The following is a 19,540-nucleotide window of genomic DNA, read 5'->3' as shown; positions in this document are numbered from 1 at the left end:
GAACAGAATTCACAGCCGTTGAAATAAAAAGAGGGTTTTGGGGACTAATTGTGAGCTTTTTACTATCTCAGGAAGCCTAGGTCAGAACAACATGGTTGTTAAATGAATCGCCCCCCCCCCCCATTGACTTTGCTTGTCAGAAGGTCTCAAAAAGGGGATCGCATGACCACAGGACACTGTAACCGTCATAAATATGAGTCAGTTGCTAAATGTTTGAATATTGATCACATGACCATGGGGGTGCTGCAATGGTCTTAAGTGTGAAAAACAGTCATAAATTACCTTTTTAATCTTATAACTTCATTTGCTCACTAAATGAACTGTTTTAATCAAGGATTTGCTGCTTGAGCAGGGGGCCGGACTTGAAGACCTCCAAGGTTCCTTCCAGCTCTAATTCTGATTCAGATTCCCGAGGATTATCTGTATGTGACTAAAACATCAGGTTGTCAATTGCTTTCTTATTAAATATGGTCATGTGACCGGATGGCCATGACTATGTGTATAGGGACTACTCAGAGGGCTGAAAAAAGTCATTTCTGACAGGTCCTCGCACTTTTGACTGGTCCTTACAGTTATGACCATCCTCACATTTATGCCCATGCAGCATTCTTAACAACCATGTCACTCATTTCACAACTGCTTCTCTTCACCATGGTGATAAGATAGGGCAAAAAACGTAAAATGTGAGGACAGTCGTAAATTGGAGGACTGGTCAAAAGTGCGAGGACCAGTCAAAAATAACTTTTTCAGCCCTCTGAGTAGTCCATATGCATAAAAGGATACAGCAATAGAGAGGGATGAAGGAAGGGAAGGGAAATTAGAGTAGGAGTGAAGGTAAGAGGGGGAGGAAGAGAGGAGGAGAAGGAGAAAGGAAGAGGAAGTAGGGAGGAGAAGAAGAGGACGGGGAAGAGAAAGTAAGAAGGAAAGAAAAGAGAGAGGTGGTAGGTTTGAGGAGAAAGATTGCTGTACAATAAAAAAGATGAAAGGGAAGAAAGGCAACCCCAAACAAATATAAAGATATTAAAATAAAGAATGAATTGTTAAACTTTAAAGAATAAAAGAGAACAAATATGAATAAATAGCAATAATTAGAAACACACATACATACAATGTATTTTCTTTGAACAGAATATTTGGCTGGTTCACAAATTTAAACAGTGTTTAGTCATTTCAATTAAATTTACAATTTCTATATTTCCTTTTTGCCATATTTATTCTTTATCTATTTTTTTTAAAAAATAATATTACCCTTCATCCTCATCTCTAATCTTAATCAAATTCAATTTTTCTCTTCTATTCTATATTATACCCCTTCGCATTGTCGTCTATTTTTATATCCATCCTCACATTGTTTAATTATGTAATATTACAGTTGTTTAATATAAATTTAACATTTTAATATAAATCAATTAGTTATATAACTATCTTTTTTCTATATTAATCAATATGAACATGAATATTCCAATTATTTCCATGCAATCCAATTTCTTACAAATCAATTGATTATATTTACCAATAATAATAAACCAAATAATTTCCCCCATATATTCCTCCAAACCACAATTTTACCATTTCTGCTTTCAACACAATATACAATTAATAGTATCTCAATTATTACAATTCCCTAGTTAAATAGAGCTTTTTTCTTTTGTGTTTTAAAATCTTGAACTCTCCTCTTTTGCCCTAAATTTCCCATTTTTGCACCTACCTTTTTTGGTGAGGAAAAAGAAAAGAAATCTGCCTCTGCCTAATTTTCCAAAGTAACAGCCCTGCTTTACTTTCAATTTCGTTTTCAGCTTGATTTGCATAAGGAGAAAAAAAAATCTGCTCCAGCAATTTAACTCTTTGCAGCAAGCAGGTGAGCCCTACCCAAAATAGCTGAGAGCAAATCAGCTGAGAGTCGGCAGTGCTAATCAACCCACTAATTAGCCTATGCTGAAGCTGAAAGGAGTTGTTTTTTCTTACTGTTTGCTTGCAAGGATGTAACTGCTGTGAGGCACAGGCCAAAGGGTGGGGGCCACCCTCCTTGCCACTTAGTGCCCCCCCGTCACCCTCTTTTGCCTCTAGTACCCCCCCTGCCACCATCCTTGCCTCTTACTGCCCCCCTAAGGCATGGTACTGCCCACTTTGGGAACCACTGGCTTAACTACTTAACTACTTAACAACCGGTTCTACCAAAGTAGAATCCCACCACTAGGTCTACCCATTTATTTTTGCAGACACCGGTCTACTCATTTGTTTTCTTTTAACACTATCAGCTGTAGGGCAGCCCTTTGAAGCCCCGCAGCAAGAGTTTAAACAGTTTTTTTCCCTCCAGCCATCAGCTGGGACTTAGGAGGCAGCAATAGATTGGGAGTGGGGCCAAATAAAAGGTAAGAATAACGCGGGGGGGGGGGACCGGTTCAGTGATGTCATATTGTCACCGTTACCGGCTCGCGGGAACCAGGAGGAACCCACCACTGAACTGGTTGTTAACTTTCTGAGCAGTTTAGTGAACTAGCTTTTGGAAGAAATCATTAGGGCAGAGAACCGGTTGTTAAATTATTTGAATCCCACCACTGAGGAAGACCCATCGTCATCGGGGCACTTGGTATCATGTCCAAGAATTTTACAAAATACATCAAGAAATTGCAGCTTCCTGCAATAACACCAGCAGAGCTGCAAAAAACTGTGCTACTCAGAACATCGTACATTTTAAGAAGATACTTGTTTGATATCTATGATGCTGGCAGCAACCCGTATCAACCATCCGTGCCAGTAAATATTTGTGATACATTTTTAAATGTTTCAGTTGACTGAGCTTCATGTTTAATGAACAAAGGTTTATAATAATAATAATAATTCTAGCTGGATGTACACTAGGTTTTACATGATCTCTTGTGCCACCCATCTTTTCTGCTAAACTCAAAAATACAAAGCATGGTAGTCTTTCCCCGTAAAACTGCACTCTATTTCTGAATCATGTCACGTTGATAACATAGTTCATTGCTCTACAACAACAATCGCCTACAGCTAAACATTCTCATGTTGATTGCAAATACATACCTCAGGCATCAGATCAGCACTGCAAGTGTGGCAGAAGAATAGGTGAATAGATGAACCATCATGCTTGGTGAAAGTTGTTGAAGTTTGCACGGCTGTTCCTACCTGTGCAACGGCATAAGTGCGCATTGAGATTTACAGGCAAAGCACTCTTGGAGTGCTGTGATGTTTCTGCACAATGGGCTGTGTTCGTTTAAACAAAGCAAAAAATTCCTCCTGGGGCTTTACCATTGCAGATTACTTTTAATTTTCCTCAGTGTTCAAGGCAGGAAGCATGAGTGAATCGGTCCACACCCTGCTACACTTCCTTTGGGGATTTTCCAAGGAGCAGATTTTCGAATTTGATAACGTCGCATTCAGCAGCAGGGACCAGGCAGCTCCTGAAGCTGAGAATAATTCAGCTGAGAAACCCATCTACCCCTGACAATCCCTGACACTCAGTCCTAAAATCCCTAGGATTGAAGCATTAGACAGACAATTAGCATTAGATAATAGTCTGTATATGTTCTCAGTCATCCAGGTCATTTCGAGTCACCCAAAGGTGCTTTTTCAGGAAGCAACTGGACTTCCTTGTTGTTGTTGTTTTTGAAGACATTTTGCTTCTCATCCAAGAAGCTTGTTCAGCTCTGACAGCTCTTCCATTCCCCATTATCCTATCAGAGCTGAAGAAGCTTCTTGGATGAGAAGCGAAACGTCTTCAAAAGAAAAAACAAGGAAGTCCAGTTGCCTCCTGAAAAAGCACCTTTGGGACAGCGTTAGATAATGCGCATAAATGAAAGTACCTTTCCTTGGAGCCTGGCTTGGTTTTACTGATTTAAATAATGCTTCACAGGTAGTGCTTGACTTACGACTACATTTGAGCCCAAAATTTCTGTTACTAAGCAAGGCAGTTATTAAGTGAGTTTAGTGCACATTTCATCTCATGTTGGCTGCCAACACAGTTCTAGGCTGCATAAACAGAGGGATAGAATCAAGATCATGTGAATGCCACTTTATAATGCCTTGGTAAGGCCACACTGGGAATACTGCATCCAATTTTGGTCTCCACAATGCAGGGTGGGTTCTAAATTTTTTTACTACCAGTTCTGTGGGCGTGGCTTATTTTGTGGCCGTGGCTTGGAGGTCATGTGACTGGGTGGGCGTAGCTAGCTGGTCATGTGACCGGGTGGCCATGGCTATGTATAGGGACTACTCAGAGGGCTGAAAAAAGTCATTTCTGACAGGTCCTCGCACTTATGACTGGTCCTCATTCTTAGGACCATCCTCACGTTTATGCCTGTGCAGCATTCTTAACAACCATGTCACTCATTTCACAACTGCTTCTCTTCACCATGGTGACAAGATAGGGCAAAAACGTAAAATGTGAGGACAGTCGTAAGTTCGAGGACTGGTCAAAAGTGCGACGACCAGTCAAAAATAAATTTTTCAGCCCTCTGAGTAGTTCATGTGCACAAAAGGATAAAGGAATAGAGAGGGATGAAGGAAGGAGAAGAGAGATGGAAGAAGGAAGGAGAGAGAGGGAAGGAAGAGAAGGAAGGAAGGAAGGGAAATTAGAGTAGGAGTGAGGGTAAGAGAGGGAGGAAGAGAGGAGGAGAAGGAGAAAGGAAGAGGAAGTAGGGAGGAGAAGAAGGGGGGAAGAGAAAGTAAGAAGGAAAGAAAAGAGAGAGGTGGTAGGTTTGAGGAGAAAGATTGCTGTACAATAAAAAAGATGAAAGAGAAGAAAGGCAACCCCAAACAAATATAAAGATATTAAGATAAAGAATGAATTGTTAAACTTTAAAAAATAAAAGAGAACAAATATGAATAAATAGCAATAATTAGAAACACACATACAAACATACAATGTATTTTCTTTGAACAGAGTATTTGGCCGGTTCACAAATTTAAACAGTATTTAGTCATTTCAATTAAATTTACAATTTCTATATTTCCTTTTTTCATATTTATTTCTCATCTATTTTTTAAAAAAACCAACATTACCCTTCATCCTCATCTCTAATCTTAATCAAATTCAATTTTTCTCTTCTATTCTATATTATACCCCTTCCCATTGTCATCTATTTTTATATCCATCCTCACATTGGTTAATTATGTAATATTACAGTTATTTAATACAAATTCAACATTTTAATATAAATCAGTTAGTTATATAACTATCTTTTTTATCTATTAATCAATATGAACATGAATATTCCAATTATTTCCATGCAATCCAATTTCTTACAAATCAATTAATTATATTTACCAATAATAATAAACCAAATAATTTCCCCCATATATTCCTCCAAACCACAACTTAACCATTTCTGCTTTCAACACAATATACAATTAATAGTATCTCAATTATTACAATTCCCTAGTTAAATAGAGCTTTTTTCTTTTGTGTTTTAAAATCTTGAACTCTCCTCTTTTGCCCTAAATTTCCCATTTTTGCACCTACCTTTTTTGGTGAGGAAAAAGAAAAGAAATCTGCCTCTGCCTAATTTTCCAATTTAACAGCCAACACCCTGCTTTACTTTCAATTTCGTTTTCAGCTTGATTTGCATAAGGAGAAAAAAAAAATCTGCTCCAGCAATTTAACTCTTTGCAGCAAGCAGCTGAGCCCTGCACAAAATAGCTGAGAGCAAATCAGCTGAGAGTCGGGAGGCATCAAAGGGCTAATTAGCCTATGCTGAAGCTGAAAGGAGTTGTTTTTTCTTGCTCTTTGCTTGCAAGGAGGTACCTGCTGCAAGGCACAGCCCAAAGGGTGGGGGCCACCCTCCTTGCCACTTAGTGCCCCCCTGTCGCCCCCTTTTGCCTCTAGCACTCCCCTGCCGCCGCCCCCTTGCCTCTTACCGCCCCCCTAAGGCATGGTACCGCCCACTTTGGGAACTACTGTCTTAACTACTTAACTACTTAACAACCGGTTCTACCAAAGTAGAATCCCACCACTGGGTCTACCCATTTATTTTTGCAGGCACCGGTCTACTCATTTGTTTTCTTTTAACACTATCAGCTGTAGGGCAGCCCTTTGAAGCCCCGCAGCAAGAGTTTAAACAGTTTTTTTCCCTCTAGCCATCAGCTGGGACTCAGGAGGTAGCAATAGATTGGGAGTGGGGCCAAATAAAAGGTAAGAATAACGCAGGGGGGGCGGGGGGGGCAACCAGTTCGGTGACATCATATTGTCACCGCTACCGGCTCGCGGGAACCTGGCCAAACTGAGAGGAACCCACCACTGCCACAATGTAAAAAAAGATGTGGAGACTCTAGAAAGAGTGTAGAGAAGAGGAACAAAAATGACTGGAGGCTAAAGTATGGTTGTATAAAGAACGGTTGCTGGGACTGAGTCAGTGGTGGGTTGCCCCGGTTTGCACCGGTTCTATAGAACCGGTAGTAAAACCGGCAGGAGGCTCCGCCCACTGATCCCGACATCATCAAAACGCTTCTGCGCATGCACGCAGCCCCACTGTGAACCGGTAGTAAAGGTAAGTAGAACCCACCCCTGGACTGGGTATGTCTAGTTTGATGAAAAGAAGGATTGGGGGCTGCCACAAAGAAGAGGAAGTCAATCTACTTCTACCTCTACCTCTACCTCTACCTCTACCTCTACCTCTACCTCTACCTCTACCTCTGTTCTATTCTATTCTATTCTATTCTATTCTATTCTATTCTATTCTATTCTATTCTATTCTATTCTATTCCATTCCATTCCATTCCATTCCATTCCATTCCATTCCATTCTATTCTATTCTATTCTATTCTATTCTATTCTATTCCATTCCATTCCATTCCATTCCATTCCATTCCATTCCATTCTACATTGTGCCTTAGTCAAACTGGGGGTTGTTTAATTCACAACTTCAATGAAGACAAGAACTTTGGACTTTGCTACAAAAAATAAGTTGTGATCACATACCTGAACCGATAGTATAAATCCACTCTCCTTCCAGAATTGGGGGGGAAAGGCCAGAATTACAGCTTTTGCCTTTTTCTGCAAAAGGAAAAGCAAAAAGAGAGAGAGAGAGAGGGAGGGAGGGAGGGAGAAAAGATAACTAATTTATAATGTATTTCACAGAGCTTTGGTGGGAAGAAAGAGATTAAGCCTACTGCTGAAATGCTTATCAAATAGGGAGTGTGTTCCCCAAATATAATCATGTTTATACAGCACAACACAGAACAGGACATCTGTTTCCTGCCAGAAATGGCACAATTTTTCTTTCTGTTTCTCGGCTCCAGGCAGCAAATATCTTTAGCCAAATGACACAGTAGACAAATAAATATCAATTATCTATATACTGTATTTACTAATCCATCCTTGAATATTAAAATAATCTGAACAAGCCTAGAATGGAACAAACAAGCATGCAACTCAGTTATGTGAGATGGACAACTATACAAATTGAAACAAACAAAATTTCTGCATCAAGTGTATATAAATGTAAGGAGGTACTTTTAACTAACTGTAATAAAGAACACAAAGAAGAGGGAGTCAAGCTATTTTCCAAAGCACCTGAGGGCAGGACAAGAAGCAATGGGTGGAAACTAATCAAGGAGAGAAGCAACCTAGAACTAAGGAGAAATTTCCTGACAGTTAGAACAATCAATAAGTGAAACAACTTGCCTGCAGAAGTTGTGAATGCTCCAACACTGGAAATTTTTAAGAAGAGATTGGACAACCATTTGTCTGAAATGGTATAGGGTTTCCTACTTAAGCAGGGGGTTGGACTAGAAGACCTCCAAGGTCCCTTCCAACTCCGTTTTCCTTTTTCTTTTTCTATTATTTCTATTTCTATTCCTATTCCATTCTATTCATAGAATACTTTTGGCTAATCTTGTCAGGAAAAACAATCTCCTACCCATACCTTACATGCACATTAATTCTGTTTAATAGGAATTGTTTTTTCAAAGTATTGCAAACAAAGGGAAAAAAATACTTGCCTCCAAGTGCCACAGAAAGAAGTTTAGAAATCCAATCTGAGTTAAAAAAATAAAACCAATTTCTGAACTGATGAACAACAATATGTATATAGTAATGGTTTTCTGTTACATTTCATATTCAAAGTATCCTGAATGGAAGTGAAATGAATATCATATGAATTGTTTCTATAAAAAATCCTTTTCCCCTCCTTTCTTTTTCCCCTCCCCTGATGGTGTCATTTACAGACTTACACTAACAAATGAGTTAATTTTAACTCTTAGTTCACTGCAATACTCCCTGGTGATTTTAGAAGGCTAAGGGTATTATGCCTTCTTGTATGCTTGCTTGTCTCCTGTCAAAAAAGGGGACTCATTATCCTCTGAAGTGATTTGATAACGGACCTTGGATCTAAGAAAGGGTAATAGGCTAGTAGCTGGAAGGGACCTTGGAGGTCTTCCAGTCCAACCCCCTGCTCAAGCATGAGACACTATACCACTTCAGACAAGTGGCTGCCCAATGTCTTCTTAAAAACCTCCAGTGATGAATCACCCACAACCTCTGAAGACAAGTTGTTCCACTGGTTAATTGTCCTCACTGTTAGCAACCTTAATTCCAGGTTGCTTCTCTCCTTGATTGGTTTCCATCCATTGTTTCTTGTCCTATTCTCTGGTGCTTTGGAAACTAAGTCACCCCGCTCTTCTTTGTGGCAGCCCCTCAAATACTGGAAAACTGCTATCATGTCACGTCTAGTCCTTCTTTTCTCTAGACTAGCCAAACCCAAATCCTGCAACCATTCTTCATATGTTTTAGCCTCCAGGCCTTTAATCTTCTTAGTTGCTCTTCTTTGCACTTCTTCCAAAGTCTCAACATCTTTTTAGTAATGTGGGGACCAAAACTGGATGCAGTATTCCAGGTGTGGCCTTACTAAGATTTTATAAAGTGGTATTAATACTTCACGCGGTTTTGATTCTATGCTTCTGTTTATACAACCAAGGATTGTATTAGCTTTTTTGGCTCCTCCACATTAAAATTCGTTTTGTTGGATAGGGCCCATTGTTCAAATCTGTCAAGATCCTTATTCTTTCTTATTCTTGCATCCAGGACCTGAGCTTGTCTTTTGGGGTGTTGGGTATTCCTGCCAGCCTACTGTCATCTGCAAATTAGTGGACTGACTGTTTCCTTGACATTTTTCTTATTATAAATAAGTTGAAAGAAACTTTTAAAATTATCTTTGACTTTTGTTGCAAGTCTATTCATTCTGAACTTTGCTTTCCTGTCTTCATCTTTGCGGATTCAGGCTATCTGCTGATATTCTGCCTTAGTTATGTGTCCTTCCCTCCATTTATTTTGTACTTGTTCTTTTTGTCTTTCAGTTTATCAGAGAGATCTTTGTGCAACTATACTGGTTTCTTTTTGGATTTCTTGTTTTTCTTTTCCAGTCGCATTGTGCTGGACTGGCTTTTATGATCGTATTTTTTCAGTTTCCCATGCTTCTTGAATTAATTTCCCCTGTAGGATTTTCATCCATGGAATCTTTCCTAGGATCTCGCTGAGTTTGTTAAAATCAGCTCTTTTAAAGTTTAAGACACTGTTTAGATTATGTTCTGTTGCTTGTGTTTGCATTATATTGAACTCCAATATGATGTGGTCACTCTCACCCAAGGTTCTAGCAACTTTAACTCCCTCTATTGTTGTAGAAAAAAGTGACAGACTAGGCCAAGCTCTTTAATGCAGGAAAGAGTTTATTGCGCAAGGTTCAAACAGTCCAAAAGGTCTGAACAAAGATGGCTGATTTTGACCAGATATTTATACAGTATAAAGGCAAAGTTATTACGAAGAGTGCGACATTTCACACGTAGAAGTTACCCTTTAATCTATCTCTAGGAAAGACATAACAGCCCTGTTCCCACAGGCTCAGGTTTTCAGCTCCGGAGCTCAAGACATAATAAAAGGATATAAGGGGCTCAAAGGCGCCTCACAAGCAGTAAAGAGGACAGTAAGGAAAGCAGTATTTCTTCTCTAGAATCTACATGACATTTGGGGTGCAATAAACATTAAACAACAGGATGTATCTGTTTAGGGTCAGTTTGCCCTTTTACAATTCTGTACCTACGTCAAATACCATTTGTCATCTCAGCACATTGGCACGGAAGAGGCACTTCTGTCTTGACCAAAGATTTGGCTTTCTAATAATTGAGTTTTATCCCAATATAGAATCTTAGCCTGGCTCACTATCACTTCTTCTCTATAAATAACAATTAGGTCCAGTATAAATTTTCTGCTAGTTCCCTCCTCTACCTTTTGTCAGCTAGGTTGGTTAGGAATCTGTTGGATCTCCCACAGAATTTGTCTCCCAGTTGATAGCCGGGTAATTAAAGTCTCCCATTACTACTGTGGTATGTTTCCTACATACATTTGTTAACTGGCTGGCAAAAAATCCACCCATTTCTTCTGATTGGTTGGGTATACACCTATGGCAATGTCACTCTTTTATATTGACCTATCTGTATTCTAGCGGGTTTTTATCTTTGATCATGTGCATTTCTGTAGATATGTAGTGATCTCTTACATATTGAGTGGTGGCTAGGTGGCTCAGTGGCTAAGAGGCTGAGCATGTCGATCAGAAAGTTCGGCAGTTCGAATCCCTAGTATAAGTTTCCTGCTTGAGAGTAGGGGGTTGGACTAGTTGACCTCCAAGGTCCCTTCCAACTCTGTTACTGTTACTATATAGTGCAACCCCACCTCCTCTTTTTGTAGAAGTTTTTTTTTAACAATTTATATCCATCCATCAGTACATTCCAGTCATGGGTTTCGCCCCACCAGGTTTCTGTAATGGCAACTATGTCATACCTACCCTCCTGTATTACTGCTTCTAGTTCACCCTTTTTGTTCCCCAAACTTTGAGCATTTGTATATAAGCATTTGAGACTTTTCTGCCTGTCTATGGGGTATGTTTCCTGCCTCTCCTACTTGGTGTTTGAGATTTCCCTCCCCCCTCATCACTCCCTACCTCATTGTTTGATTTCTTTTCTTGGGGTTTATGATTGGTTTTGTGTTCTAGAGACTCTAAAGACTGGTCACCCACCCCCCTCAATTTTAGTTTAAATCTCTTCTGAGGAGTTGGGCCAGTCATTTTCCGAGTACATTTCCCTCTCTGTTTTCATGAGGTGCAGTCCATCCCTTGCCAAGAATCCTTCATGTAGGTCATGCAGCCCATGATCCAGAAAAACACGGGTGAAATCCAGCAGGTTCTGACAGGTTCTGGAGAACCGGTAGTGGAAATTTTGAGCAGTTCAGAGAACTGGCAAATGCCACCTCTGGCTGGCCCCAGAGTGGGGTGGGAATGGAGCAGTGGTGGGTTCCTCCCGGTTCGGGCCGGTTCTGCTGAGCCAGTAGCGGTGACGATATGATGTCACCGAACCGGTTTTGCCCCCCCCGCACCGCCTCCCGCATTATTCTTACCTTTTATTTGGCCCCACCCCCAATCTGTTGCTGCCTCCTGAGTCCCAGCTGATCGGCTAGAAGGAAAAAAACTGTTTAAAACTCTTGCCGTGGAGCTTCAAAGGGCCGCCTACATCTGATCAGTATTAAAAGGCAGTGTGGTGGTAGACCGGTGCCTCTAAAAACAAATGAGTAGACCGGTGCCTGCAAAAATAAATGAGCAGACTGGTACAGCTCTGCAAGCAGCTAAAAGCCTGGTAGACCAGTACCTCTGCTAAATCCTAAAGAATTGTCACATGACCATCAAGCCACGCCCGCAAAATAAGCCACGCCCACAGAACCAGTAGTAAAAAAATTTAGAACCCACCCCTGGAATGGAGATTTTGCAATATCCTTCCCCTGGAGTGGGGTGGGAATGGAGATTTTGCAGTATCCTTCCCTGCCACACCCACCAAGCTACACCACGCCCACCAAGCCATGCCCACAGAACCAGTAGTAAAAAAAATTGGATTTCACCACTGCAGGAAACCAAAGTTTCCTTGGTGACACCAACCCAGCAGTTTATTTCTCGAATTCTTCCCCCCCCACCTCCTCAATGGTTGTTGACCTTTCTTTGGGATTACTGATGGTTTCTTCCTGAAAACACGTCCCAACATTTTTATACTCTTTATGAGGCCTTCTTGCCTATTTATAAGTTTGCTTTCTCATCGGTTCCAGCTCACAGGTTCAATACAGTGAGATTCTCCTCACGTTTTACTTTTTTCAGAGGTTTGTTTACAGACACATAGCATAACTTTTGCACACTTCTGCAAATTTCTAGATGCTTCAATATTCCTCCCAAATTTCTAATCCTGCCTTTTCAGAAGAAGGCAGCTTATCTTGGTGTGTTTCTTTTCCTTTTCCTGGCATGTCCTCAAATCACCATAGCTACTTCTTATCTTGCCTGCATAACATACCGTACATCCAGGCCAATTTCTCTCTGTGTGTTTATACCCTTCCTTATCTATCCTACACACTCAGCCTTACCTCACTCATTTTTTTAAAAGAGAAACCTAGCATTTAATAATAACACATAATAAGAATGGACACATTCTTATTCTTGTGTCCAGGCCTGAAGCAGATAGAAGTTGTTCTCCGCCAAGTTTCTGGCTGTCCCAATAGGTGGATGTCTGGAGCAAGCCTATTGTTTACAGTATCCCCTGATTTACAGCTGAATCAGGGGTGAAATCCACCAAGTTCTGACAGGTTCTGGAGAATAAGTGGGAAAATTTTGAGTAGTTCGGAGAACCAGCAAATACCACCTCTGGATGGCCCCAGAGTGGGGTGGGAATGGGGATTTTTCAGTATCCTTCCCCCAAGAGTGAGGTGGGAATGGAGATTTTGCAGTATCCTTCCCCTGGAGTGGGGTGGGGATGGAGATTTTGCAGTATCCTTCCCCTGGTGTGGGGTGGGAATGGGGATTTTGCAGTATCCTCCTGGAGTGGGGTGGGAATGGGGATTTTGCAGTATCCTTCCCCTGGAGTGGGGTGAGAATGGAGATTTTGCAGTATCCTTCCCTGGAGTGGGGTGAGAATGGAGATTTTGCAGTATCCTTCCCTGGAATGGGGTGGGGATGGAGATTTTGCAATATTCTTCCCCTGCCATGCCCACCAAGCCATGCCACGTTCACCAAACCATGCCCACTGAAGTAAAAAAAATTGAACTCTACCACTGAGCTGAACCAAAAGGATTCAATCTACTCTGTAAAACCTGATCAATCCTCAAATAGGATTAGGCCCCAGGTTGGCAGGTGTGCTAGTCTCCTGCATAAGTGGGGAAAGCGACTGTCCTCTTCAGAAGGCAGCTCCAAAGCAGACAGTGTGACATATTGTGGAACAATGGCCTCTCAGCTCATATGAGGGAAACCTCAGAGACTTTCTGTAGCATTACGTATTGACTGTATGAATAGTCTACCTTTGAATCTGTAAATAGAGTAAATAGTTTCATATTTTCTCATTGAGAATGTACTTGCGATGTGCTTTTTAACGTTTTTGCCATACGCTAAATAAGTAAAATCATTATTATTGCTTCAGAACATTATGGTTGGCCCTGGGTTAGTGTTGGATGATAGATATTATGTCATAATGTGGCTTTATGTTTATAAAGTTTTCTATAATTTCTGAGTCAGACCCTTGGTGAGGTATGAGTACACCGACAGGCACCCTCTCTTCCCACCTTTGGATATGACTTGGAAAGGGTTAAACGACATAATTTTTAATTAAAAAATATTATTAAAAAATAGTACCTCAAGGGTGTCCACATTGATGCTTTGAAAAAAAATATCAAGAAGGCAATAGCAACCATATAATCAAGCATCCCTTTTAAAAACATTTTAGATCCCTGCTTTTTTCCACTGCCTCGTGAAGGCAATTTTATTGTCTTGGGTTTTATTATCTGTATCAGTTTTGTTTTATGAGGTGAGTCTTTTGCTGTTATTTTGTTACTGTGATATTGAATGGTATTTGCCATCGCTCTTCATTCTTCACTCATAGTATTTCCTGAATCCGTCTTCTCTGCTGCATTCTGTGTTCTACTGCTTCATTTTCTTAATAAAATGTTTTTATAGATTCACAGAAGGAGGAAATCTTCTCTTGAAAATATTTGATAGCTGGCAATAGGAAAGCTGCTCTCTCAGTGGTGAAATTCAATTTTTTTTACTACTGATTCTGTGGGCGTGGCTTGGTGGGCATGGTGTGGCTTGGTGGGCATGGCAGGGGAATGATACTGCAAAATCTCCATTCCTACCCCACTCCAGGGAAGGATATTGCAAAATCCCCATTCCCTCCCCACTCCTGGGGGAAGGATATTGCAAAATCTCCATTCCCACCCTACTCCAGAGAAGGATACTGCAAAATCCCCATTCCCTCCCCACTCCTGGGGGAAGGATATTGCAAAATCTCCATTCCCACCCCACTCCAGGGAAGGATATTGCAAAATCCCCATTCCCTCCCCACTCCTGGGGGAAGGATATTGCAAAATCTCCATTCCCACCCTACTCCAGAGAAGGATACTGCAAAATCCCCATTCCCTCCCCACTCCTGGGGGAAGGATATTGCAAAATCTCCATTCCCACCCCACTCTGGGACCAGCCAGAGGTGGTATTTGCCGGTTCTCTGAACTACTCAAAATTTCCACTACCGGTTCTCCAGAATCTGTCAGAACCTGCTGAATTTCACCCCTGTGCTCTCACTTGTTTGACTAATTTGGGAATATGAAAAGTTTCAGCGATGGGTACTGCCCATCAGATGTAGGGGTGTGTAGTTCATAACAGCAACATTTGGTTCCAAAAATGTTTCCCCACCCCCCACTCCAGCTGCATTCAGCTTCGGAAAAGAAAATCCTAAAACTGAGATACTCAGCGTTGCATCTGATAAAACTCCAAGGTTAGGCCAACTTTCGTTTTAAGGCCATAAAAAGGAAGTTGGAATTTTTCAGCGGGACCTTTGCCAAACCTTTTGTTTTTATTTCCACGGGGAAGAAGCTGAGAAAAAAAATGAACTGTTTTACAAACACACAGGAAACTCCCTCGGAGTAGGTTAAGAGTACACTCTAACACACCCTCATTTTTCCTTCCTTTGCTACAACATTAATCATCTCTGGCAACACAGCCCATGCTTACAGTGTCTCTACATTCTTTATTATAAAAGTCAGCCGTTTATTTCAGAAAGCTGTCTTTTAAATTCATTTAATTTCAATATTTATAGTCTTGATTTTGCTCTTGAATTTTCTTTTGTTAAAGCAAAGCTAAAAACACAAACCATCAATGTTTCTGTTAACCCTTATGGACGCTTTTTTACGTTTACTCCTTTGTCAGGTTTATTTTTTCCAAGACGATATGGTCACTGTACCCATGCTACTTGCTACCTTAATGGATAATAAGCCTGTTCCTGCCTCCATGACTAACCTTATCCTGAAAGTGGGCTTCATACCAGCTGTAGATTTCAGATATTGTTACCACCGGTTCGGCCCGCGCACACACACTTGCTTCGCACACATGTGCACCTTCCACGCACTTTCTGCGCATGCGTTTTGCTCGCACACACACCTTCAGCACATGCGCCCGGCCTCAAAAACGTGGCTAAATAGGATGGCATAGCGCTGGGGTGGGGGAGCGGGGGGGGGGCACCCGCCATCTCTGCTACCGGTTTGGGCAAACCGGTCTAAACCAGCTGTATACCACTTCTGCTTCATACCTTTATAAATTCTAACAACAGGCTGAGATTATTTCAACCCTCAAGTCACTTACTTAGATTTCATTGTACTGCATATGCTCCCCAGATGATGCTCAGACTTAATAGTGCTCTTAATTTGTTCTGGCAGGTCAGATAGCAGTAGCAATTGCACTTAGATGAATATACCACTTCACGGTGCTTTACAGCCCTCTCTAAGCGGTTTACAGAGTCAGCATATTTGCCCCCAAACAATCTGGGTCCTCATTTTACCCATCTCGGAAGGACGGAAGGCTGAGTCAACCTTGAGCCTGGTGCGATCCGAACTGCCAAATTGCAGGCAGCCGGCAGGCAGCAGAAGCAGCCTGCAGTACTGCACTCTAACCAATGCACCGCCATGACTGAGATGAGGAGCAAATGGTTCTCCTTGGTGGACAACCATGATTTGGCAATCATGCAGGGCAGCTAAATTGTGTGAATGTCAACAGCTGCAGTTGCTTTAGTCAAATTGACAAAAGCAGAGTTTGTGTTGCCACATTAAAGTTCTACCTCTTCAGGATATGTGTGTGTGCGGTCATGACACATATACAGTACAAAAGGGATGGGGCTTTTGCACCATGATAACAGGATGTTGTTTTTGTCAGACTAATTGTTTGGGCCCCCTGCCTCTCCCTGACACTGCTGTTAGCTCCTGTGTGGTACTGTTATCTCCATATAGAGACTAAGAATTGAGACTCCTCACTGTTCCAACTCAAAAATATTTAATCTATGTATCGTTTGTTGGTGAATTTGAATTCTTTCTGTTCTTGTTTACATTTGGCATTGCACATATAAATATTTCTTTTCTGGACATGTTGTTAGGTTGGTTTATGACCCAGTGGTGGGATTCAGCCGATTCGGGCCAGTTCAGGCAAAATTGCTGGCTGGCCCTGCTCTGCCCCTCCCCACCTGGCCCCTTCCAGGAGTCCCCACGCGCCCCGTTTTGACTCCCAGGAGAGTGCAGGGAGCCCTACTAGGCCCAAAATGGGGTGCACACACCCCACAGCCCTTTTTTGCTCCCAGGGGGGTGAAGGAGCCCGAGTGCTGCCTGTCACACCCCCTGGCCACGCCCACCCAGCCGGTCATTAGGGCAGAGAACTGGTTGTTAAATTATTTGAATCCCACCGTTTATGACTATAATAAATGTTCATTGTTATGCCTGCTATTTTCCTACCAATATTTTCATGATTTTAGTCAACATCTGTACAAATTCATTTATTTGCTCCAGTTATGTTCATTTCACTTGTTTTGCATGCCATCTTTTTTTCCCCCAGGAACTCAGGATGGTATACAATGGATTCTTGTTTCACTTTTTTCAATCCTGGACAGGACAGGTGTTGCCAAACTGGCAGCCAGCGGGCCGGATATGTCACGTGTAGGCCACGCCCACCCCAGCCCACGAAGGGAAAAGATATCGCAATACCTCATGTGACAGCAACGTGATGCCGTGAGGTTGACACCTGTGTGCTAAGAGAAGATGATCTGGTCCTGTTCTGCCCCAGCCACGGAACCCAAGAAATGTAGCACACACAAAACTCCGAACAACTCGGTTTACTACAAACATAGTCTTTTTCGATTGCAGGCTATTACCAAAAATGTCCTTAACAGCCTGCCAGAAATTCCAAAGATTACATAAAGGCTTACAATAGTTGGTAATTAGCCCAGAAACCAGGTTTGAAAGGAAAATTCACTCTCAAATGCTCAACGACGACCGGACGAACACACGTTGTTTCCTGCAACGTTTGCCAGCTACAGCCCTAGCAGCCAGCAGAAAAATCTTGGTTACGTAGGAAAAACCTGGCTAAAAGAAAAACACAGATAAAACGTACGAAGAGTAAGAAAATAGATAGTGTACCTTTACACGGAGGATACATGAGATGTGGGTGTGGCTTACTGATGATGGCTAACGAGCCAGAAATAGATCTATATAAGTCTCTCACCAGGCAGCATCACAACACAATAGGATCCATCTGCAACACAATAGGGACAGAAACTCACCACATGGCACCTGGGAAGATTACATCAGCCAGCAAGGCTAGCTAAGACTCCCACCCCCTGGGAGTCTGATAACCAATCAGGATACTCTTTCAGGGCCCCAGGAAGTTCAAAGCCAAAGAGAGCATAAAAACCCGGAGACTCGCTGTATCTGCCCTTTTCTGTTCAGGAACTCAAGCCATGTGATCCTGTCCACCATTAAACCATCTTTCCAAGCAGTCTCCATGCTTCCAGTGTCTTTTTCTCCACTTGGAGCTGAACCCAGAAGGATATTTCTTCCTACATTTCCTACATAGATTTGTTAACTGGTTGGCAAAAAATTCACCCATTTCTTCTGATTGGTTGGGTATACACCTATGGCAATGTCACTCTTTTATATTGACCTATCTGTATTCTAGCGGGTTTTTATCTTTGATCATGTGCATTTCTGTAGATATGTAGTGATCTCTTACATATTGAAAGGTGGCTAGGTGGCTCAGTGGCTAAGATGCTGAGCATGTCGATCAGAAAGTTTGGCAGTTCGAATCCCTAGTATAAATCTGCGTGAGAGCAGGGGGTTGGACTAGTTGACCTCCAAGGTCCCTTCCAACTCTGTTAATGTTACTATATAGTGCAACCCCACCTCCTCTTTTTGTAGATCTGTTTTTTTTTAACAATTTATATCCATCCATCAGTACATTCCAGTCATGGGTTTCGCCCCACCAGGTTTCTGTAATGGCAACTATGTCATACCTACCCTCCTGTATTACTGCTTCTAGTTCACCCTGTTTGTTCCCCAAACATTGAGCATTTGTAGATAAGCCTTTGAGACTTTTCTGCCTGTCTATGGGTATGTTTCCTGCCTCTCCTACTTGGTGTTTTAAGATTTCCCTCCCCCCTCATCACTCCCTACCTCATTGTTTGATTTCTTTTCTTGGGGTTTATGATTGGTTTTGTGTTCTAGAGACTCTAAAGACTGGTCACCCACCTCCCTCAATTTTAGTTTAAATCTCTTCTGAGGAGTTGGGCCAGTCATTTTCCGAGTATATTTCCCCCTCTATTTTTGTGAGGTGCAGCCCATCCCTTGCCAAGAATCCTTCATGTAGGTCATGCAGCCCATGGTCCAGGAAACCACGGGTGAAATCCAGCAGGTTCTGACAGGTTCTGGAGAACCGGTAGAGGAAATTTTGACCAGTTCAGAGAACTGGCAAATGCCACCTCTGGCTGGACCCAGAGTGGGGTGGGAATGGAGCAGTGGTGGGTTCCTCCCGGTTCTGCTGAGCCAGTAGCGGTGACGATATGATGTCACCGAACCGGTTTTGCCCCCCCCCCCGCACCCCCTCCCGCATTATTCTTACCTTTTATTTGGCCCCACCCCCAATCTATTGCTGCCTCCTGAGTCCCAGCTGATCGGCTAGAAGGAAAAAAACTGTTTAAAACTCTTGCCGTGGAGCTTCAAAGGGCCGCCCTACATCTGATCAGTATTAAAAGGCAGTGTGGTGGTAGACCAGTGCCTCTAAAAACAAATGAGTAGACCGGTGCCTCCAAAAATAAATGAGCAGACTGGTACAGCTCTGCAAGCAGCTAAAAGCCTGGTAGACCAGTACCTCTGCTAAATCCTAAAGAATTGTCACATGACCATCAAGCCACGCCCGCAAAATAAGCCACGCCCACAGAACCAGTAGTACAAAAATTTAGAACCCACCCCTGGAATGGAGATTTTGCAATATCCTTCCCCTGGAGTGGGGTGGGAATGGAGATTTTGCAGTATCCTTCCCCTGCCACACCCACCAAGCTACACCACGCCCACCAAGCCATGCCCACAGAACCAGTAGTAAAAAAAATTGGATTTCACCACTGCAGGAAACCAAAGTTTCCTTGGTGACACCAACCCAGCAGTTTATTTCTCGAATTCTTCCCCCCCCCCCACCTCCTCAAT

The 19,540-nt window shown here is 42.1% G+C and overlaps 1 protein-coding gene across 9 annotated transcripts in view; it reads right to left on the bottom strand.

The window, feature by feature from the left end:
* Positions 1-19,092, bottom strand: part of LOC117667920 (uncharacterized) — a 43,211-nt gene extending 24,119 nt beyond the window's left edge. For 3 of the 9 annotated variants that reach the window (XR_015732713.1, XR_015732712.1, XM_087888138.1), the window contains exons 1-4: positions 7,960-8,377; positions 6,938-7,012; positions 3,046-3,147; positions 283-430 (exon numbers count right to left, since the gene is read on the bottom strand). The gene's annotated coding sequence lies outside the window, so the exon portion shown is untranslated. Of the gene's footprint in view, positions 1-282; positions 431-3,045; positions 3,576-5,482; positions 5,649-6,937; positions 7,013-7,959; positions 8,378-11,401; positions 11,587-17,482; positions 17,598-18,959 lie in introns of those variants that run through there. The other 6 variants (XM_087888142.1, XM_087888143.1, XM_060690776.2 and 3 more) reach the window with 5 other exon arrangements.
* Positions 19,093-19,540: the final 448 nt, after the last annotated feature.

Source organism: Pantherophis guttatus, chromosome 2, assembly GCF_059756535.1.
Source record: "Pantherophis guttatus breed Tessera chromosome 2, ASM5975653v1, whole genome shotgun sequence".
Taxonomy (NCBI): Eukaryota; Metazoa; Chordata; class Lepidosauria; order Squamata; family Colubridae; genus Pantherophis; species Pantherophis guttatus.
The sequence above is the reverse complement of the archived record's forward strand: the minus strand, read 5'-3'. Positions and strand labels throughout refer to the sequence as shown.